Source organism: Pelodiscus sinensis, chromosome 12 (genome assembly GCF_052426305.1).
Source record: "Pelodiscus sinensis isolate ZL-2025 chromosome 12, ASM5242630v1, whole genome shotgun sequence".
In the NCBI taxonomy this organism is placed as follows: domain Eukaryota; kingdom Metazoa; phylum Chordata; order Testudines; family Trionychidae; genus Pelodiscus; species Pelodiscus sinensis.
The window spans coordinates 41391399-41416979 of NC_143063.1; positions in this window are offsets into that span (position 1 = coordinate 41391399).

Here is a 25581-nt window from a genome sequence, read left to right on the forward strand (position 1 = left end):
CCCATGTACAATACGCTGCTTTAATATCGTTTACATTTCTTGCTAGGTCTTCGATTCTTTTGCTGACTTGCTATCCATCCTCTTTGTGTATATGGAGGGTGGATTGTTTATATGCTTTACTGATTCTATATGCATTATGTCCTTCTATTATTGCCATCTGTGTGAACTTTAAGGTATGTAGAATATATGCACATCATACTGCTGGCTGTTAACAGAAGGGGATGGTTTTGCTAATACCTGCAATGTATTTTTATAAAATTGCCACATAACACACTCACCCAAGTCAGCTCCCACACATCATGCTCTTAAAAGTCAATTTATATTTAACTTATATTCTAGCACCTCTCAGCTAAATGTAAACTAAATCTCTATGCGAGGCACACTGAAAAGCATTACAGTGGAAACTGTTTCATCAGGTGGGGTGGGGTAGAAAACATTTTGACCACAAGCAGAGCTGATCATCAATATAATTATTCTACAGTCACACTTGAAGAAACTATCCAGTAAATCAAATCCAACTGTCCGCCCACTTGCAGTGAAGAGACTCAAACCTGTCAAATCAGAAAAGTAGGAGCAGGTGGTCCCGTTTACAAAAAAGGCTGTTCCACATGCCACAGAATGCTGCACATAAATACATACATGCACTACATCTATATTTATTAGATACAGACCTCATGGTTTAGTGTGTCATCGTGTATGCATATGTTGCTTGAGCATGCGCACGCACACACACAAGAAAACATTCCTCGAATATTCTGAGCAGTCAGTGGCTTATAAAGCTAAGACAGAAGAACCCTTTGTATCTGGTTTTTAAATCAATGATGACAGTGCCTGCTGACACACTAGGCTGTTTAGGATTGGAGGAATACACAACAGGAAAGGGAGAATTAAGCATCATAGACCCACCTTAAATTCAAAGGCCCGCCTTAAATTCAAGTGCATGCCCAATGTTAGGCATGTAAGCAGCTCCATTCAAGTCAATAGAACTATGCCTGCTTGAAATTAGGCACACACTTAAGGACCTTGTTGAATGATAGGATATAGGATCACAGAGCAAGGGGAAAATATGGATGAAAAATGTACCCTTCCCAGAGGTCCTAATGTCCTTTCTGCCCAAGCCACCATGATGCAGGAGAAAGAACTTTTCTCTAGGGTCAATCAGTCCTACAAGCAAGCAGTGCCCCTGTAGGGTGGTGGTGATGAATGGCCCAACTGGGTCCATATCCTTCTTCATCCAAGATCAGAGACCCAGTGAGGGAGAGGAGAAAACAACTCCACCAGGACTATTCTCTACTCCTCCACTCTGGGATAGGACACTAGTGTCTGTATGATTTGGTGAAGAACAGCATAGCTGGGGCATTCATCCTGCACTCAGCACCATGGCACTTGCTGTTTGCAACAGATGGGGAAAGGCTGCTCATGGGTAGCACTATGGATCTTTCTGCAGCTGTTGGCATGGGTTACCATAAGACCTTGCTGTATGTTCTGGGACAGGCCCGTATGACACTGAATTAATCTGGGCATACTTCCCAGAACAGTCCAACTGGTGCTACAGGGTGAATTTCTGCCAGCATGTGGTGGGACGTGATGCTGCGGAGATTTTTGCATGCAGTGCTTGTAAGCTGTTGGCTTTGGGTGGGGTTGTTTTGGAAGCTCAGCCTGAGCTATCTCTGCTTTGCACACTGCACATTCTTACTTCTCTTGGGTGTCACTGAAGGGAAATCATCAAGGGCTGAGGAGATTCAGGGTCAGAAGATGAGAAACATCTCAGTCAATCCCAGCAGAATAGAAATGGTGCCTATTGCTTTGTGAAATAGGGATAAAAGCATGCAGTGCCTAGGAATCCCTCTCATAGGAGATGTTTCAATGGGCCAAGGGAGTGCATAGAGGTGGATCAGAAAGTCAACAAACTTGATCACTGGCATCCCAAAGGCAAGAGTGGGAGATGGACAGGAACTGATGTCAGAATTCAGGAGCTTTAACAGAGAATGACCTGCTAGAAGCTACCTTTCATTTAAAATCAGCCACAATGCAAATGCCAGGCCCCCTGCCTCTCAGTCTAGCTTCATAATCAGGAGGCATGCTTTTGATATCACGGCTGCAGCAATGCTGTATTCTGTACAAATGAATTACCTAAGCAGCACAGCCTCTCGCTCCAGCTGGTGCGGAGTATGCTTGATTGTTACCGGGGGTGGTAAAAAAGGATTCTGCCCACCTGCTGCTGAGCTCCCTTCACAAGCTGCCTGTGGATGTGCAGACTGAGTTTAAAAGTGGTCTAATATTTAGAGCCAAGAACATTTCAAAGTCCCATGCCATTGGTCAGCCATGCAAAATGCATGTGCAGCTGCTTATTTATTTATAAGGTCTTTGTATGGTGCTCGCAACCATTATAATACTGAACTAGCAAAATTCCATCTGTCCTTATAGTAACTGCACACCCAAATCCACATGCTACACCCCAGCTAAGGTGGACAAACACTGGATTTTGCAAGGGCACCACCCCAGAGCACGTTTTTGGGAGGTTAAGTAATTGGACTTGGAAGAATTTTGAACTTCAAACAGGAATAAGTGAAGAGGTTCCCTAGGTTCTCTGAACTTCTGACACTTTGTGCATTGTGTTGTCCCATCCAAAGGAAGACTGGTGGGCATCTCTGATCTTGAGTGTGTGGGATGAACAGTAGATGACATGGTTGGGAGTAATACGGCAGCTGTATTGATAAAAAGAGTTCTTAAGGGGATGGGACTTTTACATGGACCCTGGTGTCCGACAGCTCTCCTGTTTGGCATTACCATTGACTTTGCTATGAGAAAGGAGTAGATTCATTCAACTCAGGTATCACATGAGTCAACAGTGCCCTAGACCAGTGTTTCTGAAAGTGTTCCACGAAATCACTTTCAGAAACACATTAACAAGTCACCCCGGTTTGTTTATTCACTGGAATTGCGGACACAGAGCCTCGTGGCTCCCATTGGCTCAGTTTCATCCTTCGCAGCCAAAGGGAACCATGGGAAGTGGCGTGAGCCGGGCCACCACTTCCCGCTGCTCCGCTTGGCTGCAAAGAGCAGTGATTTTGCGGAACACTTTCAGAAACATTGGCCTAGAAGGTTTAGGCCACCTCTCTACTATCGGTGCAAAGTTCTGCGGCACTGCTACAGTGCTAGAGCTATGATCCTATTACCGTGTAGCATACACACACTGTCACTGTTGAATTCCAGCTCCTCAAGTGTTGTTGCATCTTCATCAGGGTGGAGGAGTTAAGTCCAGGTAGCTACAGTAATCTGGGGTGTGGATTTTTTACACCCCTAAGAACTGTGGCTCTGCTAACCACAGGTTAGACCAGGCCTTGGCTTTTGCACAGGATACAGCTGTTATAAGTGACAGCTCAACTAAAAGGCAAGTGAAAAAACAGACCAGGTTAATTATTAGTTATGAAAAAAAAAAATCTAACCGGAATCCCAGCAACTCCCAGCTCCAGTATTACAATAGCAGAGAAACGACTGCAAAGTCAATTCACATATATTGGCCGTGAAATGCAAGTCAATGAGGATATCTAGAAGGAAACGTGGCATACTGGCAAGGCAACAGCTGCATTTACTAGCTTAAACAAGCAGTGATTATTAACGTCTACAATTCCCAGACCAAACTACGAATCTTCAATTCAAATGTTATTTCCGCCTGACCACCTCCACATTTGGAGGTGGAAGCTAGCCATCCCACAAAAGCACAGAAAAAGCCTCAGGAAAATGATAGATATGCCATGGAATGATTGTACAACCCATGCCAACATTTGTCAGCGAGTTCAACAAATCTCTCTGAAGTTATCTTGAAAAGAAGGAGGAAATGTCTGGAACGTGCCTTAAGAATGAGGCGAGAGCATCTGCCATGTCATGCATGCCATTGGACAACTGCAGGGGCCAGCTGAAAGAATCTCTCTCAAACTGTCTTTAGCGAGGGAAATCTAACAGGATGGGACATAAGGGACATGTTAATAGTAGTCCATGATAGACAAGGATGGCAGAGCCTTGTTTGAGCCCTAAGCAAGGGTATGTCTACACTACCCCGCTAGTTCGAACTAGCGGGGGTAATGTAGTCATCCTCAATTGCAAATGAAGCCCGGGATTTGAATTTCCCGGGCTTCATTTGCATAAAGCCGGCCGGCGCCATTTTTAAATGCCGGCTAGTTCGAACCCCGTGCCGCGCGGCTACACGCGACACGGAGTAGCTAGTTCGGATTAGGCTTCCTAATCTGAACTAGCTGTACTCCTCATTCCACGAGTTAGTTCGGATTAGAAGCCTAATCTGAACTAGCTACTCCGTGCCGCGTGTAGCCGCGCGGCACGGGGTTTGAACTAGCCGGCATTTAAAAATGGCGCCGGCCGGCTTTATGCAAATGAAGCCCGGGAAATTCAAATCCCGGGCTTCATTTGCAATTGCGGATGACTACATTACCCCCGCTAGTTCAAACTAGCGGGGTAGTGTAGACATACCCCAACACTGAAGTATTCAGATTCAGTGGTCAGTGCAAATTGGAGGCATGTAAGCGTTTCTGTTGTGTGCTTCAGACAGAGAGCAAAGCAAATTGAGGGGCTGCAGATGCAATGTTGGGAAATGGATTAAATGACATATGTTCAGATGATCCCAGCAGGTGAGCTACGATCCATTCAGCAGAGGAAGGCACCCCCCCCCCCCCCAATGTCCCCAGCCAATCTGACCTGGGAGGAAACACTTTCCCAACCCAAAGCTGGCAATGAACCTGGAGCATGTGAAAACAACATGGCAGCCAAGCAGCTAAGAGAGAGGATTCTCTGGGTCACCTCGCCCAGTGTCCTCTCTCAAGCAATGGCTAATCTTTAATGCTCCAGAAAAACAGCTCCCAGAATACATCCGGCCTCTTGTGCCTTGGGGGAGAAAAAATTCATCCTGGTCCCTGCAGGCTGAAGCGCTGAAAGCGGAGATTTGGTTTTTCTGACACTGAGCTGCAAGTAGTATGTTGAGGGCATTGTAGAGTTTCTTGTTCTCTCGGGGCCCAGGAAGGGAGAGAATGAACAGAAGGATTCTCCAGTTCCTGTACTCTAAGGCCAGCAGGGAGCATCACAACCCTCCAGCCTGACCTCTTCTTTGCGCCCATCCCCCCAAAGAGGTTGTAGAATTCTTCCCCAAATCTGAATTAAAGCAAATCTTTTGAGCAGATATCTACTTTCAATTTAAAGACCCCAAATGATGGAAAATTCACCACCTGCCCAGTGGGCTGTTCCACCTCCCGCCCCCTTCCCTGCTTATTTCATGGTTGAATTTGCCTAAATTTGGCTTCCAACTGTTGGATTTTGTTATATCTTTGGCTATGTCTAGACTACATTCCTCTTTCAAAAAAGGGGTGTAAATTAGGCAGATCAAAAATGCAAATGAAGTGTGGATTTAAATATCCCGTGCTTCATTTGCATATTGGCATCTGCTCGTTCTTCCAAAAAAGGGTATTTCAAAAGTGAAACCGCAGTCTAGACGCGGTTCTTTCGAAAAAAACTCCTTTTTTGAAAGATCCCATACTCCTCATTTTTTTTAGAAGTACGGGATCTTTTGAAAAAGGTTTTTTTCCCCCCAAAAGAACTGCATCCAGACTGCTTCAATTTTCAAAATAGCCTTATTCAAAAGAGCGATCGGACATGAATATGCAAATGAAATGTGGGATATTTTAATCTGTGCTTCATTTGCATTTTCGATCTGCCTAATTTACATCCCTCTTTCGAAAGAAGGATGTAGCCTAGATGAGCTGTTTGTCTGCAGGATTTTAAAGGCAAAAGTTTTGGGTTCAAACCCAGCCGTCAGCACACAAAGGATCAGTCACAAGTAACTAAGATAAGGGCACAATTCTCACTGTCCATGTGGGCACTTCAGTAGACTCTCGCAATGTGGCAAAATATGTATTTGCATTTGTGAGGGGTGAATAAATCCCACACCAGGCAGGAAGGTGTTAAGCGGATGCTCGGAGCTGCAGCAGGGCTAGTGGGCAGCTCTGGGAGGACAACACTGTTCTGACCTTCCCAGCTGTCAGGAAGCGATCAGGCAGAGGACAAAGGCTACTTCCTTGCCTGGAAGAAAACCCAAGTTCTCAGAGCTGAAGGAGGCTTTACCAGATTCCTCCACTGGTGAGCTTGCAGGCTTTGAGCTGGACTGCAGGGCATACAAGGTCCCTCTGAAGGAAGAGAGGCCAACAGCCTGGCTGAGACTTACTATATATTTCCTTTGTTTTCATTTAATTTCTTGCTCCTCGTTTGTTTTCCCCAGACTCCAGAAGAGGACCGACATCTAGACTGTCTCGACTGGAAGGCTGAGACTCCACCCCCTTTAGGGCACATTTTTATTCACCAGAAGATTGACACTCCGGAGATCAATTTTCTGGCATTCGATTTAACAAGTCTCGTATAGACCCCTAAACTGAACACTGAGGGCAGCCCCCCACCAGCATCCAGCACTCCTCCTTTTTGGAGAAATAAGGGAAGCTGATGGGAGTGTTTGCTCCTGTCAGCCCCCTGTTGTGTGGATGCTGCCAAGGCTCGGCTGACTCCAGCTACGCATTGTATGTACCTTAAGCTGACCTTCCTAGTCTTGACAATAACCGGAGTGAGCAGACAACACCCCTCAGGGGTGCTGCTGAACAATTGGAACCCTGCTAGCCTTTAAAATTCTGGGCTTAAAAAAAAAACAGTCCTCCCTTCTGAGCTCTGAAATTCCAGCAATCCAAGCTAGTTAAAAAGAGGTTTAGATACTTATGTGGAGGGGGGAAAAAACGCATTTGGCAGGATGCAAAGATTTAGTTTTAATTGTTTTGCGTGATTTGAATGGACAACCTAATTCAGGAGAGATGCAGTTAGCAAACTACATGCTGTTAGCAGTATGTGCTTCACTATGTAATCCCTAAGATGCTTCACATGATGCGTTTTAATGGTTTTCTCTCTTGCAGGAGTAGCATTAATGGCAGTTGCCCACGTAAAACCCACACAGAGCAGAGAGAGATATGCAACCTCTTTCTGACCTATCACATACAGTAGATGAGAGAGATCCTGCTTTCGCTCATAAAACCAATCTCTCTCCCCTAATAGCTGACAATTTGCAGCTATCATAAAAACACCCTAACCATATTTACTAGGCAGTGGTGTAATTCTGAGCATGAAGGCCTATACACTTTCATCCCTATAGCTGGATTGCTAGCAGAAGCCACTTTCCCAGCAAACTACCAATAAATGGCATTGAGAAAAAATACTGCTAAAAGCACAGGAGGCCTCAGCAAACTCATAGATTTACGTGTCACCCGCCCACACAGCATGTGAGGATGATAAACATTTTAAAGCATCCACAGTATTCTCAATGGGAACTTTTGTGGGTTTTTGCTTTACCATAGCCACTGAAATCTTTATGGCTTAATGGGGAATGCAATCTTCAGCCAAACTCAACACTCCACCAACTTCTTCCATAAGGAAAGCCATACCGATGACATCTTTCTCACCATCAATAAAAATGATGGACAGCAAACTGCGGAGTTATTCAACAAACAATTTCCAAAGATCACCTTCACTACAGAGTATAAATCAGATCTAGGACTCCTTCTTGGAAGTCAGAATTTTATAATACATCTGAAATAGACTCACCACTACTTGATAGGAAAAGAATATGGCTTCAAATGGACGTACAGTGTGCTTGGCTTACAGTGGCGCAGCTACATTTCAGTAGCTGCGCTACTGTAAGATCTCTTGGGTAGTTCCTTCATGCCGGAAGAGAGCTTTCCTGTTGACATAATTGAGCCACCCCCAGCTGAGTGGCAGACAGCTACATGTGTGGGGGTATATCTACACTGCAAAACTATTTCGAAACAACTAGTGCTATTTAATAACTTAGTCCATGTCTACATAGCAGGCAGTCCATGTCAAAATACTGTCAAGCTGGAGGACTTTTTACTCCGACTCCTGTAACCCTCATTGTATGAGGAGTAAGGGATGTCAGAGGAAGAGTACTCCATTTCGAAATACATGCTGTGTAGATGCTCCCTATTTCGAAATAAGATATGCAATTGATATAGCACAATTTATGTAGCTTATTTCGAGGTAAGCCCTACAGTGTAGACACATCCTGGGAGATACTCTGCCGCTGGCATAGCATGTTTCAAACAGGCATTTCTAACCGTGACATTTCTGTTGCTCAGGGTGTGTTTTCCACACCCCTAAGTGACGTAAGTTATACTTACAAAAGTAATGTAGACATAGCCATAGTTTCTACATATTCTCATGACTGAAGTTTGCCTGTTATTGGGTTGGCTACAAAAAAAAGAAACAAAACAAAACAAAACAAAAACTCCACAATGGTGGAAGCAGTAGAAAGGAAAAGAAATTCATTGGGATGTCTTTAAGACCATTAAAGAATTGTGGAGCTGACATGGCATCAGTCATTCCTGACTCCCTCTGAACTTAGACCCGACCTTTTATGTGAGTACCCCAAGGACCCACCATTGACCATGAACCCAGAGGGGAAAACTACAGACCAGGGAAGTTGCTGAACTAAACAAACTTCTTCTAATTAAAAATTCACATTATTAAAAATGAAAAGATGGGCCCAGGAAGAGATTATGTAGATTCCACAAGTGGATTAAAGATGCTTCAAAGACACAGGTCACACAATGTAGGGATAGGTGGACCAATCACACATTCCCTAGCCAGGTCCCCCCTCCCCCCATCAAGCAAAGCACCTAAGCATGAGTAGTTGTGACCTGAGTGGACTATTCACATGCTTAGAGTGAAGCACATGCTTAAGTGCATTGCTGGATTGGGTCCAAGTTCCTAAACAAGGTCCCAGTATTACTTTTATGGCCATACACTCACTATGCAAGAATGGAAAGCAGTCTTACAAAAATACTTTTTACTCTGATGCACAAATGAAGCATTTCATAAGACTCAGAGAGGTAGCTGCGTAAGTCTGTATCTGCAAAAACAATGAGGAACCTTGTGGCACCTTAAAGACTAACAGATTTATTTGGTTATAAGCTTGCAAGGGTAAAAATGACTTTGTCAGATGGATCCTGGAGATTCAACACACGCACACACACACACACACACACACACACACACACACCCCCCCCACAAAAGCTTATGTTCAGATAAATCTGTTAGTCTTTAAGGTGCCACAAGACTCCTCATTGTCATTTCATAAGACTAAGCCTCTTTGTCCTGATATCCCTCAACCATCATTCCATTTTCCCCCAGCAGCGCCTCACATACAGTAGCTATGTTTTAAAATCCAGGACCATTATTATTCAGGAGCTCGCCCTCCAGCAAAGATGAAATGAATGTAAAATTATCAGCATGGCACTGTCCAAGCACAATAAATCTCGTTCTACCTGAAACAAACAATAGTATGTACATGATTTCTATAGACTGAAATTTGTCTCTTCCTTCAGAAACAGTAGATACCAGGAACTAAGCACAGAACAGACATCAGATTAAAAAAGAAAGAGGATGGCATGATGGATGTCTCCTGCACATTAGCATGGGGTGCTGCAGAATAAATCTTAAGGAAGAAAGGTAAATGAATTTATGTTTACGTTTCAACCCTTTTGAAATACCCAGTGTGCAACTCTCCCTTTAACAAAACCCCGACGGACAGAAACGTTCATAGAAATGTAGGGCAAAGAAGCAATGGCTGATAAACACAAAAATGTGCTGTTAAATTATGATGTTGTCAGCTGTTGACTTCCTTTGATATTTGCTGCTCCAGTCAGACATTTGAGATGGCATAAGCAGGCATAAATTGTCACTATATAAATATATACTGATATATTGCACATATTAGGGGAGTGTGTATAGATATTAGGGGAGTGTGTATAGATATGCTGTATCAGAATAGCATTACAATGAAAAATAATATACATTTATATAGCATTTATGGTTGCCATTAAACATTTAAAATATTTATTGTCTTTTAACCAGAGCAACAAGGAATTGTACAAGAATCTCCTTGATGTCTCTCTCTCTCTCTCAGTTTATAGTCCTTATTCCCCACTCCTCAGTTAAACCTGAGATGGAATGGGGACCAAAATGCTTCAGCTTCACAGAGGCACAGACACAAGGATACAGACTTGTGAAGAGTTGGGTGTGTTGGAAGGATATTCCATTGGTTAGAACTTGAAAGACCAGAATCAGTTTTCTAACTCTGCCACAGATTTCTGTGTGTTCTTGGGCAAATCACTGGCTGTGTCTACACTGGCATGATCTTGCGCAATAGTGGCTGCTCTTGCGCAAAAACTTGCTGCCTGTCTACACTGGCCGTGTGTTCTTGTGCAAGTAAACTGACATTCTAATGTATGAAATCAGGGCTTCTTGCGCCAGAACTCTGATGCTTCTGCTCAGGAATAAGCCCTTTTGCACAACTGTTCTTGCACAAGAGGCCAGTGTGGACAGGCAACATGAATTTTTTGTGCAAGAAAGCCCTATGGTTAAAATGGCCATCAGAGCTTTCTTGCACAAAAGAGCATCTACACTGGCAAGGATGCTCTTGTGCAAAAGCACATGCCAGCTTAGATGCTCTCTTGCGCAACTACTTTAACGCAAGAACTCTTGGGCTAAAGAGTTTTTGTGCAAGATCACGCTAGTGTAGACATAGCCACTTAGTCTTTCAGAATCTCATTGAGAAAATGTGATTAATAGCAATTCCCCACCTCAGAGCGGTGTGCTACAGCTAACTGCACTAAAAAGTGTGAGGCACGATGATAAAAGTGCCCCCAAAGTATCCAATATGGAAAGATATATTTTTCAGACAATCACCTCTCAAATGTGCTGCCTTATTTGTAGAGTTATATTGTGGATTGTCTGAACAACATCCATGAAATGTTAATTTCCACAGAGAACTGAGTTATTAACTAAACAAGAATTTTCACAGAAAGCATCTGCTTTCCTTGAAAATTGAAGTTTTTGGCAGAAGACTGCTGAAAATCAGAAAAAAAAAATTACAATTTACTGCTAATATTTTTTTCCTCATAAATTTAAAGTCTTAGCTGTGAATTACGTTTTTTTTCTGGTTTTCAATAGTTTTCTGAAGGAAACCCCTTCAGATTTTTTTTTACAAAAATTTTAAACTTTTCACTGAAAGTGGTAATGATTATTTTATTTTCCTTAATATCAAGGTGCACTCGCCATGGGTGGCAAATCCACCTGGCCATCCTGGGGATTAGCTCTACTAGGTGTTGCAACCTTCTATCCGTGAGTCAGCTCTCAGGCTGGGTCACTGATAACTAAAGTCCTTCCCTACAAAGAATCTTTGGCAGTTTTCTCTGGCACTGGTAGAGGAACCCAGGCCTGATCAGTCTAGAGACCCTGTACTGGAACTGTGGCCTGCTTTCCTTCAACCCTTGTTGCTTCTTCCCTGGATTCCTTCCTACAGCTTCCGGTCTCACTTTCTCCCTTCTCTGGGTGCACCAGCTCAAGCTCTCTCCTCCCAGGGAGTCACTATAGACTACTCTCTATATCTCCAACACACCTGTCTTCTCCTAGGAGATGACAACAGATTACTAGCCTGCAGCCACCTTCTGTTGCCTGGCTTTATAAACCCAACCCAGATCCTTCCCCAACTGGACTTCATCAGCAAACTAGGCCTTCACATGCCTTGTCTCTCTGCCAGGTGTGGCCTATAAGTTAATTGACCTAATTTAGCTCTTCAGGCCTTGTGTGGGGTGAACATCCTACCCCCTCCCCAAATAATTCTGCACAACTCTGTCTCCATTTTTTCTGATCAATCCTTGTTAGCACTTACACACACAAAGTCGGGGCCATTGCAAGCAGACTCCCCAGAAATGGCAAGAGTAGGCAATTTCAACTAATGTCATGGCAGGTGTGCTTCAGGCTTTGCATCCCTGCCTTACTTAACAAAAGAGCAATCCAGTCTGTTACATAATTACTCAGTTCTGATACACACTTGCTCCCACAGAACCCATCATGTTTTCATTTGACCATCTGACAGCATTGTCTCCCATAAGAGCAGGCATGTCAACCACCTCCATTACTGTGCAACCTCTATTTCTTATGAATGCTCCCACTTATAAGTCCCCATAAGCATTTTTCAAAGGAAAACAAACAGAAAGCCCTTCACAGTAGATTTAACAAACAATTCAATATAAAGCATTCAAAGGGCATTCATTCTCAAAGTACATCTCCATTGCTGGTATTTTATTTAATAACCACCCAACAAATTAATCTATTCTTACATAATAATATTACATTAGTGAATCACAATGTTACCAATAACAAAAGATTAAGGTAGCTAAAAAAATTCACGTTCACTAAGAACTTTTTTTTTTTTAACCAGAAAGGATGGCTTAAAAATCTAACCATAAAATGTAGGTCTGGAAGGGACCTCAAGAGGTCATCTAGTCCACTCCCCTGCACTCATGGAAGGACTAAGTATTATCTAGACCATCCCTGGCAGATGTTTGTCTAACCTGCTCTTAAAAATCACCAATGATGCAGATTCTACAACCTCCCTAGACAATTTATTCCAGTGCTTAACCACGCTGACAGTTTTTCCTAAAGTCCAACCTAAACCACCCTTGCTGCAGTTTAAGTCCTTTGTTCTTTGTCCTATCCTCAGATATTAAGGAGAACAAATTTGTAACAACTTTTTGTAACCTCCTGTTTGTAACAACTTTTTATGTATTTTAAAAGTGTTATCATGTCTCCTCTTAGTCTTTTCTTCTCCATATTAAACACATTTTTTTTATAATCTTCCTTCATAGGTCATGTTTTCTAAACTTTTAATCGTTTTGTTGCTCTTTTCTGGACTTTGTCCACATTTGTCTAATTATTTCCTAAAATGTGGCACCCAGAACTGAACACAATACTCCAGCTGGGGCTTAATCAGTGCAGCATAGAGTGGAAGAATGACGTCTTGTGTCTTGCTCACAATACTGCTGCTAATACTTCCCAAAACAATGTTTGCTTTTTTTCTGTAACGTATTTAGCTTGTGTCCTCCTAGATCTCTTTCTTCAGTTCTCCTTCCTTGGCAGTCCATGCCCATTTTGTAAGGGGATGCAACTGGGTGGTCCTTCCTAAGTGAAGTACTTTGCATTTATAGAACACTCAGGTAAACAGATCCTGAGGGCAGTGTACCCTCTAAGCTACACAGCAGCAGCAGCACAGCTTCATAGGCCATGCAGCTTAGCAGGAACACTGCTTGAGGATCCCATGATACCTTTAAAAACAACAGCCCTTGGTCAACATTCAGCCATTCCTCCATATTCATTCACCATTTGCTTGCTGCTTCCCAATTTCAGAAGTGACTGTTAGACAGACATACTCTCTTTATATACTCCAAAGGGGTGGCCGAATTAGTCTGTAACAGGAAAAATGGAAAAAACAACAAATAGACTAGTAGCACCTTAAAGACTAATAAAACATGGACAGTGAAACCTTTGTTATCCGGCACTCTGTTAACCAGAAAACTTTGTTAACCAGCATTACCCCCAGCCACAATACTGTCACATCTTCAGGCACACAGGCTTGGTTTACCATGACTGGCTTAACAATTTTTTATTTAAGAAGTACTAATCATCTTTAACTCAAAACAGAAACATGAGACCAACTGCCTCACACTTCAAAACTACCAATATTAAAAACGTACTAAAAATTTACTGTTATTGTCCATTGTTTTTTTCTAGGTTGATTGGACCCTCAGATAACTGGAATTTTTAGATAACCAGACCGCTCTAATCCTCGAGCATGCCGGATAACACAGGTTTTACTGTAGATGGTATCATGAGCTTTCGTGGTTGCAACCCACTTCTTCAGTTGACCGGAGTATTAGAAGTCCAGATCCAAGAATAAATAAGTGGGTGGGAAGAAAGAACCCTTTTCTTTTTTCTTCTTTTCCCCTCCTTTTTTCTCTTTTTTCCCTCTCCCCCTCTCCTCTTCCCTTATTTATTCTTAAATTAAATAAATAAATTAATGGAGATTGCCTATCTCCTAGAACTGGAAGGGACCTTGAAAGGTCATCGAGTCCAGTCCCCTGCCTTCTCAGCAGGACCAAGTACCATCCCTGATGAATTTTTGCCCCAAATCCCTAAATGGCCTCCACAAGGATTGAACTCACAACATGTATTTTATTTGACATCAGGAAGGGGGGTTAGGGAGGGGTAAGTGGAAGGACGTCAGGGAGTAATGAAGCACAGCCCCCCAGTGGGGCAGACCTGGGAGGCTCTTAGTGCTCCTCAGGGTGGAAGCTCTCCCACAGGGCCTCCTGGATACTGACAGCCCCCTGATTGACCTCCCAGATGGCAGCCTGTGGAAAGCGCAGCCAGGCTCGTAGCAACGCATCCATGAGAAGCACCGGAGTGCCCAGGGGCAGCTCTGGCTCCATGTTGCAGAGTGCTGTGGTGTCCCGAGTGAAGGCAACCAGATCACGCAGAGCCAAAATGCTTTGCTGTCCCTCATCGAGGTAGACAAGCAAGCAGGGAAACCTGAGAACTGGATGTCCAGGAGGGTCCCTTTAAGCACAGGCCTCAGATAGCCTGAGGCAGCAGCCCCACACAGTAAGTCCTGACCTGTTGCCCCGCTGGAACAGATTCCAGCCAGCTTTAAATGCGATTCAGAGTCCACTCAGTGTAGATGCGCTATTTCGAACTAACAAAATGCTATTTTGAAATGCATTTTGTGTGTAGACGCGTTCTTTCGAAATAAGCTATTTCCAAATAACACTGTAGTGTAGACATACCCTATGTGAGCTGTTTCTTCACTAAGTGAAAGTGCCTGGATTAGACAAGAGAACAAACAAACTCAGTCTCTTACCATTCCAAGAACTGAAACAGTCAAGCTCTACAGACACCGCACCAAAAAAATCAATGGGTGCTTTTGCCATCCCATCAAATATAAAGTGGGAAACTTAACTCTTGGCTCAAAAAGTTCAGCAATGTGACAAGTTAGTCATAATTTTGGAGCAGCACAGGTTTTGATTAAATAGTGTGGTGATGTTTTCTTCACCCAAGATACAAGTTCAGCCATGACTCTGTGGTTGGATTTTTCATGCAATTGTATTTCTAACTAATGCCAACAGCACTTAGGGTACATCTACACTTCACAACTATTTCGGGATACGAGAGGTATCCCAAAATATCCACCTCACGTGTATGCAAGCCACCCAGTATTTCGAAATATTTTTCAAAATAACAGGCTTGCTATTTCAGCAGCCCAGTAGCCCTCATTCTACGAGGGTTAAGGAATGTCTCAAAATAGAACGTTATTTCGAAATTTGGCAGTGTAGATGTGTCAAATTTCAAAATAAGCTATTTTGAAATAGATTTGAAATAAGATATGCAATTTGCGTAGCACAAATTGCATATTTTATTTTCAGTTTAAGACTCACCCTAGACTACATGCCTCTGGCGACAGAGGCATGTAGATTAGACTGCCCTGGGATGAGGCATACCTGGGAGGTTGACAAATGCCTTTGATGTCGACCCCCGCGCGTCCAGACTACCGCGCTGAGCCAACAAACAGCTGATCGGCTCAGCGCGGCAGCCATGTACATTTAAATGAAGCGGCGATTATATAAATCGCCGCTTCATTTTCCTATGCTGGGTAGTCTAATCTACATGCCTCTGTCGCCAGAGGCACGTACTCTAGACGTACCCTTATTAGAGAAAAGGATGGGAAATTCAGGCTTGTTTCAATGCCTTTGAAGCCAATGGAAAGATTCCCATTCACTTCAGTGGGCTTCCGATACTTTAGAACAACTAATTATAAATCTGAAATAAATAAAATAAGACGACAAACTCCAGGATGAGGGTAAGTAGGAGTCTAACCCATGTGTACACAATGTTCAAAGCATAGTGTTCTCCCCATCTGCTTATAGTGTTTTTCACACACAAAAAAAATGGCAATGTTTATTATTTGCCATTCATTATTCAGCTGTGATGAGTTGCAATTTCCTTCAGATATCCTTTTTTATAAACATTCATAGGACCTTCTGATGTGCTGCAAACAGCCTTGCATGCTAAATAAAAATGTTATCAGGCAAAAATGTGTGTCATTACCTATTGTGTATCTGGGTCTCAGACCCTCCAAATCAAATACCAAACAGAAATCTCTTCTAGAAGAAACAAAATAATCTATATTCTGCCTGAGGGAACAGTTGAAACATTTTGAATGCACATAGGATTTTGGTTCCAAGACACACAAAAGAGAAAAAAATATGATTTCAGTATAGTGTATTTTTCTTATATCCAATACATTTTATCAAATGTACACAATGGAGTAGCCAGTCACAGCTCCATGGTTAAGGTTCAGTGTAGTTTTGCACTTAAAACATCTTCTTTGTTACTCCCTATGTTTCCACAAGAAAAAAAGAAGAGTTCATATATACTTGGGCCAAAATGTATTCCTCATCTACTGGACAGAGTTAAGATGGTTTGGGTACTTCAGCTGGGCACTGACATAACTTGAACATGCCTGGATTTCTTTTAAACCAGGGGCAGGGAACCTTTTTTGGATTGGGGGTGAGTGTGGAGTCTGGGTAGGAGGTAGGGTACAGCAGCAGGTGAGGGTGAAGAGTCTGGGTGGGAGGGAGGATACAAGAGAAGGGTGGAGTGTGGGTTCTGGGAGGGGACAAGGAATTGGGGCATTTACTTTGGTGGGTGCAGGTGTCTCTGTGCAGCTCTGCTCACTACAGGGAAGTACTCCCTGAAGGCACCACTCCCATTGGCTGCGATTCCTGGCCAATGAGAGTGAGGGAGGGGCGGTACCTGCTGTGTGCCGAGCCACTACCTCCCCTCACCAGGCATAGACTGCATCCGGCCTTCAGCTTGCCTTCATCTGGCCTGCGAGGCTCAGGTCTCCTCACCTGCTTCAAGGAGTCAGTGCTGGTGCTCTGGCCATTGCGTCATCTGCATGGCTGGAGTGCCAGCACCAGTTTCTACTACTGTGGGGGGGTGAGCCCTAAGGCTCGGGGGCTGGATCAAGCTAAGTCACAGGCCAAATGCAGCTCATGGGCTGTGGGTTCTCCACCCCTGTTTTCAGTGGTGACATTGCCAGCTAGCTCCTGCCAGCTGCAGTCAAGGCAAATCCCCAACGCAGACCAGGCTGCCAGTGTTTATCCCACTTCTGATTATAATAAACAACATTGGCATTCATCACTTGTTGCTCAGATGTCTCAAGCCATTAAAGGGCCTGATCGTGAGCCCTGTGTAGTACCGAAGAAGTTGTTCAGTTTCCACTGAGTCAGTGGGAGCTGAGAGCAAACCACATCTCCCATTTTACTAATATTGGGCAAAGAGCATTTCCTCCACTTTACTGATGGGGAGGGAGGAGGAATTGTAGAGCACCTTGCTTAGCTGAGCTAGCCAGCCAGTGGCAGAGTTGGGGCTAGAAGGCAAGTATGCTGGGTATCATTCTAGTGCTCTAACGACCAGAGTACATAGCTTCCTTCTGATAATTTATTTGAAGGTAATTTCCTGCAGTGATAGCTGCGGTAAGAAGAGGTGTGCGGGTAAAAGAGGGAAAACAGACCAAACGAAAACCAGAGAAAAAATAATATTCTGAAGATAATGAGCCTTTTCAATTTGAGTCTGGAAAGGACTTTTAGACTTTAGGCAACAGTGATTATTGAATTAACTGCAGGCAAAAATATAATGCAATATATGAATTTCCCTGATCTAACGTATTATGTGCATAAGTAGCCCATGGGCATGGTAGTGCGCACACACAACTATCTGTCTGTAATTAATGTTATCACCATGAACAGTAGACTATGTTTAAGCATGGGATCCAATAAAAAACCAAACCCATAGCAAACTAAAACTGCTTCTTGATTCTTTCCATCAATTCCTATTTCAGAAATGTTTGCCTCATCCTGACTATTAAGGGGACTACTTTGTGTTAGAATGCAATAGAACAAAACAGAGTGGGCACTGTCTTGTCTCGGAAAAGCAGAGAGAGTTGTATTGATTCCGATGGAGAGCAACGGAGCTAGGTAAATGCTATGCATGGGGAACTGGTATGCTAAGCATAGGGGGGCTCTGCCTTTCCAAACTGCCAGCTTGACCCCACCCACACTTTGTCCCCAGAAAGCCTACTGCAGGCATTCTGGGAGCAGAATGTTGCTGCCCCCAAGACCTGCCCTTCTTGTGTCCCGGGCAGGGGAGGCTGGCGCCGTGTGCTCTCCTCCTTCCCCATGCTCCCTGGGGGGCAGGGAGGTGGCTTGGCTCCTGTGGGGGATGGGGCTTTGGCAGAAGGGGTGGGGCTGGGGTCTAGCCTCCCGCCAGCCATACCTTCCCTCACCACCCATGATGCTATAAAACAAGGGGACTCAGCTATTTGTGATTTGAAGACATTTAATCTCGCAGAGAAGAGGGCGGGTTCAGAATATTTTGGGGAGACTGGTATATTAGAGTCAAGACAGTTGAGGGTTTTTCACTAGCATAGTAGAAAGTTAGAGCAAAAAACACAATAAGGGGTCTACACAGCACCCTTACCTCAAAATAAGCTACGCGATTTGCTCTACGTAAATTGTGTAGTTTATTTAGAGGTAATTTCTATTCCCAAACATCCCTTAACCTTCGTGCAATGAGGTTTACAGGGACGTCGAAATAGCGAGCCTGTTATATTTCGATATAAGGGGCTTGCTCTCAAGATGCGGAATAGCTATTTCGGGATACTGGAGGTATCACAAAATTGCTCTGAAGTGTAGATGTAGCCTAAGAGGCCCGGAACTTAGTTTCCCACATTAACTAAGAAAAATTCTAACTGTATGTTCGTCAGTTGCTGGATGTGATTAGCTTTTTCTAGAATCAGATAATAAATGTGAATGGTCTAAAAGCAAAAATGGTGAGTGGGAGGCAGAAGAACTTAAGAATAAAGTATACTCCTTTCTAGATGGTTAAAGATTCCCCTTTTCATTCCAAACTCCCCAAATTTTGAATTATCAAAATATTTGTTTAAAAAGAAAAAGGGGTAAAAAAGGAAAAAAAGGAAAAACATTGATCTCTCACCTATAACAATAGAAATCACCTTGTATGCTGGCAGGAGAATTGATATGATTTGCATTACCAAGGATGACTAAACGGAGTGTTAAATTATCTGGGGAAAAAAAGATGGAAATTGATATTCATGACATCAACAAGGTTAGTAAGGAAAAAAAGAAAGAAAGTAGCGAGTCTTACCATGTATCCTTGTAGTATGCAAGCATTAATCTTACATTCTGTGGACATTGCACTATGCAGAAAGGTGTAGTCTGCTTTTGCATGACACCTCTAGGAAATGATTTGCAATTATAGGGGCAACACTCAGATGTGATGCTGCAGCAATCAGTGTCTGCTACAAAAACATTAATTATTTCTGATAAATCCATTCTCTGGGTGTATTCAGAAAACACACACAGAGTTTATCAAGCTGTAAACTTGAAATCAGAATGAATGCATCCCATTTTAAAGAATCATGGCTGAATTTTTTATGGGGTCAGTCAGAAGCACTAGATCTCTCAGCCATTTTCATCAGTAGATTTATTTTTGAGATATTTGCAATTTGAGTTCTTTTAAGATGTCGACAATTTGTAGTCAGTCCTTTTTTTGTGATTGCTCAGAGAGCCCACATGGTAACGCACCCTAGCATAGATTGTGTCACTCTGGGGATGTGACTAGACAGCACCCTTCTGTCAGAATGAGCTACACGATTTGCACTACACAAATTGTGTAGCTTATTCCAAGTCTAAATCGGAAGAGCTTATATTGAAATTTGGCGCTATCTATACAGCACCAAATTTCAAAATAAGGCACTATTCTGACAAATTCCTTAACCATCATGGAACAAAGTTTACAGGGAAGCCAGAATAACACATCTACTATTTTGGGAAATAGCGGGCGCTTTTAAAGATGCAGCATTGCTATTTTAGGATACTGCTGGTATCCCAAAAGAGCAATGCAGTCTAGATGTACCCTGGGAGATAAGGAGATTACTTGTATTCAGTAGTTTCATTAAAAACTGTTGCCAACTCTCAAGATTTTATCACGAGTCTTATAATATTTAGAGTGTTTTTCTAAAGCCCCAACTCCTGGAGTCATGTGATAATGGGAGAGTCTCAGCATTCAGTTAAAAACCAAAAGTTTCTAGCCTTCATGACTGCAGAGAAAGTTTTGGAAGTGGGACTCAAGTACATCCTAAATCTGCAAAAGACAAAAAGCAAACACCTCCTCTTCCCCAAACACATTATTTAAAAAAAAATCTTATGATTTAAGATCCAGCTCAGAATTTTGGAGGGAATAACTCATGATTTTTGAAAACTCGGGAATAACGATATTGGTAAAGATTACCCTCTGCATACAGCACAGTCTTCTTTTTTTTAAAAGACCTCTCAAGGACAGAAATTTCAGCTGGTCCTTGAAAACCAACCCTTGCAAAGAGAGTCACCAGGTAGCTCGTATTTCAGGGCACAGAGGATTGCAACGTCCTTGTGCATTCCTTGTCCCCCTTCTGACCCAACAAACAGCCTTTTGCGGAAGAGTTTTTGCGCAAAAACCTTGTAGTGTAGACATAGCCACAGTAATAGAAGGAAGGAAGGAAGGAAGGAAGGAACTTCTGTGTCTTCACAATTGAGGTTTAGAGGCCTGGAAGCTTTCATTCTCTATGAATGCTATACAGTATTTAGACTCACTATCCCTCCTTCCTTAGTGTGATAATCCCTGGGAAGTTTCCTTCCATTCTTTACCTTGTTTCTTTTATATCTTTTACTATTTCATAGAATCATAGAACACTAGAACTGGAAGGGACCTCAGGAGATCATCAAGTCCAGTCCCCTGCTCTCACGGAAGGCTAGGGGTGACTTTGGGGCTGAGAAAATGCTATTGGTGGTTGACAGAACTGGGGGGGGGGGGGAGGAGAAAAAGCCCATGCCAGATGGGACCTCTCATCCTGCGCCCCTCCTCACCCCCAACCCTCACTCTCATCTTCCCTCCCACTCAGCCTCTGCACTCCTTCTCACATCCCCAAGCCACTGCCCTGACTCCTGCACCCACCACATGGCCAGCGCCATGCCCTGAGGGACCCAGCAACACTGGGTTAGTCTGCTACTATTAAATATAACTTCCATGTATATGTTATTGCATTTATCAAATAAACAACATTACATATTTATAATGTTATGAATAAAATGGTTTGCAGTTTCCTTCACAAATTAGCATTAATAAATAGAATAGCCATGCGGGCTTTATGAAAATTAGCTTATGAATATGAATAGGTGTAAATTCAAGATACTTTATGCAAAGCAGGACCTGTAACATCAATTTTACAGTTACAATCTTCTGAATGGGTATAGCCTGTTTTTCTGCATGTATCAGGCTTGTATGTGAAGATAGAAATACAGCTTGGACCTCCCTGGTCCATCACTCTCAGGACCTGAGCGGTGCCGAACCAGAGAGTTTGCTAGACCAGGGGAGGTCAAGGCTTCCTTCACGGCCATCATCCTCTCTGGGGAACCAGTCCCAGCCACTGAGGCCCACTCCTGTCCAGGGCTGCATTCTCTGCCATGTGAGTCCTGCTGCTGCTAGCCCTGGTCGGGGCTGAGCTCCTGGCCATTGGCCCAGCAGGGACTCCCAGCTACCAAACCTGCTGCCACTAGCCGGGGCTTCACGCCTGACCCTGGCTGCCCCCTGGTCCAGCGGGTCTTTCTGGTCCAGCAGTATCCATGGTCCTACTGGAATGCAGCTGTTGCCGGACCAGAAAATGTCAAACTTCCGAGGTTCAGCCTGTATGAAGTGTGACTCGGTTTGTAGTTCTAAATGTGCCATTAGTGATACTTCAGGTATTTAATGACTCAGTCCTCAAATCAATGACCGGTATTGTTTGTCTTGTGAGCCCAAACTGTGGCTGATCCTAGAAAGACACCTGATCATACCACCTGGTACTGGAATCCAACTTGAAAATGGTATTTTCCCATGGGAATAAAAGATGGCAAACAAAGGGTTCCCACCCTGGGGAAAGTCTATTTAAGCAATGGAAAGCAATCATCTTTTGTCTTCAGCTGGCTTTGGAAACCACCTGGCCTACCCTAAGAGGAAACAAAGAACTTTGAAGAAGCTGTAGATCCAAATCCGAGTAAAAATCAACTCTGATCTGAAGCTTTTACCTGAAATAAGAGCAGCTGTTTAGGACAAGAATTTGTATGTACTGTAACAGGTTTCTTAGTGGATTAGAACCAGCTAAGCATTTTTGTTCATATTAATTTAGTAACTTACTTTGATCTGACTGTTTTAACTTGCAACCACTTAAATCCTGCTGTTTGTACATAATAAAAAACATTTATTTTCAGCCCCAGTGTAAATAACTGTTACCTGGAGGGAGGAGCAACCACTGTGCATATCTCTCTTTCACTGATAAAATGGGCGGACCAGTTTATAAGTTTTATCTGTGTAAAAATTTCACACAGAGTAAGATGGATTTATTTGGGAATATTGGTCCCGTTTGGGGGTTGGCTTGCTGGCTGCCGAGCCCATAGAATTCAGTCCTCTCAGAACTGAACTGGTTGAGTGTCTGTGTTGCTCTGCAGGCGGGTGGTAACCCCAACCTGTGCCTTGGCTGAGGGAGACTAGAGAATCTGGACCAGCAGGTCAGAGCAGTGGGGAGCCCCAGAGAGCAGGAAGGTGCGAGCGTTAGTGGCATGATCAGCACACTGAGGACAACCGTAAGGGGACTTCTGGGATTTTAACCCGTCACAGCCTCTATTTAATTTGTCTTGACATGTTGTTTGCATTATAAATTTAAATATGTAGGCAGGGTATAGCATGAGTAATTTAAATATTTAATTTGTAATGAAAGAGGTGCCTAAGAGCAAACAATGTTCTTACATTCATAATCAATGCAGCAAGATCTTAGGTACCAGGGCTATGAACTGCCTAAAGGTGTGGGGCTCTGTTCTGGAAACTGGGGTGCAAATTAAGCACTGAACCTCAAACAAATATCTAAGACAAGCCCAGTATGGACACAGGAGAAAACAAGACATCTAGAATAATACCTGAGTGGTATTTTCCCATTCTGGATCTATCCTTATATCATTTAACTAATAAATGAGTTTGTTTCTTAATAAAGCCCCAGAAATTATTCCAGAAAGTCTTCATAGAACCCATACATTAAGTGCTGGTGGACAGCAATTTCTGCTACTGACATATGGCATTCCCTTGGTGTCATTAAGATCATCATTCTCCATTTCCTTTTCTACATCCTTTCACTCCAAAAAGCATTACCCGACAACCAGCACTGAAAAGCGTTTGGGAACATAGTGCGGTTTGTAGAGAAATCCAAGATCCCATATTTTATCAAAGTGTCCATTAGCAGGCCCTAGTGAAGGCTAAATTAAACAATTGAATACAGCTTCTCTGTATCTGCATTTTCTGCTGTGTCGGTCAAATGACTAGTCATTCTTTATCTTGAGGGATAAGGTCACTTTCCAAGATTATTCAACAGATAGATATCAGTTTCAAACTTTACAATTACATTAATACAATATTATGGGGTCACCAATCTATTACTCTTCACAATAGCAGATGAGACCCTATTACTTAAAAAAAATCCCAACAACAAAAACCCCCACAATTGACAGTTGCACTCCTGTCTCCTTATAATTAAGACATTTACTTATTGCCAGTCTAGTTGGCAAAGACCACTAATGTCCTCTTAAACCACTCTCATGACAAAGTGACAACAATAATTTCAAGAATGATTTAGAATAATTTAGACATACAAATATGGCAAATGGCTCTTTTATTTCTAAAGGGAAACAATGGCTGCATTTTCTTTTCATTCACTGACACAGTTACTTCTTATGCATGTTCCAATTAGCCTTACAATTAATGATAATAAAATAACTGAAGTTGGAAATGGGTGGGAAAAAAACCTGATCCAGGTATTTTGTCCAGTCCTTGTCAATAAAGAAATGTACCACACATTATATTCTGATTTACCTTGTCCAGTGCAATTAAATATATCTCAAGAAACAAGGACCCTCTGGAGAATATTCCTCAGTTGAATTATTTCCTGATACTTAACCTACATTTTCCCTGATCACATTTCCTTCCATGTCTGTTTATCACTGTACTTTCTCCCCATAGACAACCACAAATGATCCCCCTCTCTCTTGTTGGTTACATGCTTCAGGCATGTAACTACTTATCATAGACCATACACACTCAGCCAAGATAAGCATAGAGTTATTACCCTATGGGGTTAAGCCTATGGAGCTCCCTGGGATCAAACTTGAGCTGCTAACCCAAGTGAAAAAAGCTGAGTTCTCTAGTCTTCACCACTATTTCAACCCAAGCCCTGGTCTACGCGAGGGAGTTATTTCAAAATAACAATTGGAGCATCCACACTAACAAGCTCGTTTTCTCGAAATAACAGGCAGGTTATTTCAAAATAATAGCTCCTGCTTGTCATGGTGTCCATCTCAGAAGCTTGATGGAAGCACTGAGTACTGAGCACTTAGAAAAATTCTAGTTCAGAACTCAGGGCAGTCTTCTAGCGCTGGCCTCAGACGTGACATTTAGGAGGCATCTCTCTGCTACGTCACTTGATGCTTCTCTATATGGCACAAAATCACGTTGACTTTTTCTTTTGCTCCTCCCCAATCCTGCATTGCATGGTCAGACTTGGTTTGCTGTCCATTGTTAGCTGGAGTCATTACTGCTTTCCAAATTACTTCCACCCATGGAGCATCCACATTTTGGATTATTTCTTCCTCAGATATTTTAGCGCATATTATTGCAGACTGAATTTCATTTTGTTATTTTTCTTCTATAGTTCCACCATCTTTAGGTCCCTTTTTATTATTATTTCTCTCTTTAGCAGTGATTGCAACACTTCCTAATTTGGAATAATCTTTCATTTATATGACGTTTTCCCCATCTTCCAGATCATGAACTAAAATAAGGCCTAACACCAGTCTCTGAAGTACCCCAGCAGACTCTTCTTTCCAAATTGATATACTGCTGTTTGTCCTTCTGCCAATTTTCAATCCATGTGACAACGCTGATAGCCAACTCAATCTGAATTACTTTTCAAAGTAGGTTTTTGTGAGGCACTTGAGCCAGTACTGTGGAGAAAATGTAGCTAAATTATATGTACTGCATTCCCTTTGACTACTTATTTTATAATTTGAACAAAAAAAGAGCAATCAAGCTGACAATGGGTTGGCATTGTTTCCTTCTTAAAGGGATCCAATTTTCAAATTTGGGCACTGAAAGGGGGTGAATTAATTGGTATGTAGTTACCAAAATGTTCATTTAGGCATTTATTATTATTATCATTTATATTGCAGTAGTGCTCACAGCCGAGAATTTAAAGGTATTTAGGTGCTGCAGTGCTGAACGCCTAATGCTTTTAACAATCTGTGCCCAGTGTTCCCTGTTAACTGAGCACTCGTGTGGCCACTCAGCAGAGATTCAAATGCTGCCCAGCTGATTAGCAGAGCACCCACAGCTAGGTTTTGTTTCTATTGGTGGCGCACATTGAAAAAATGTCTTCCATGCATGCAAGGGAAAAATCCACACAAGCGTGGAAAAGATTAGCGGGAA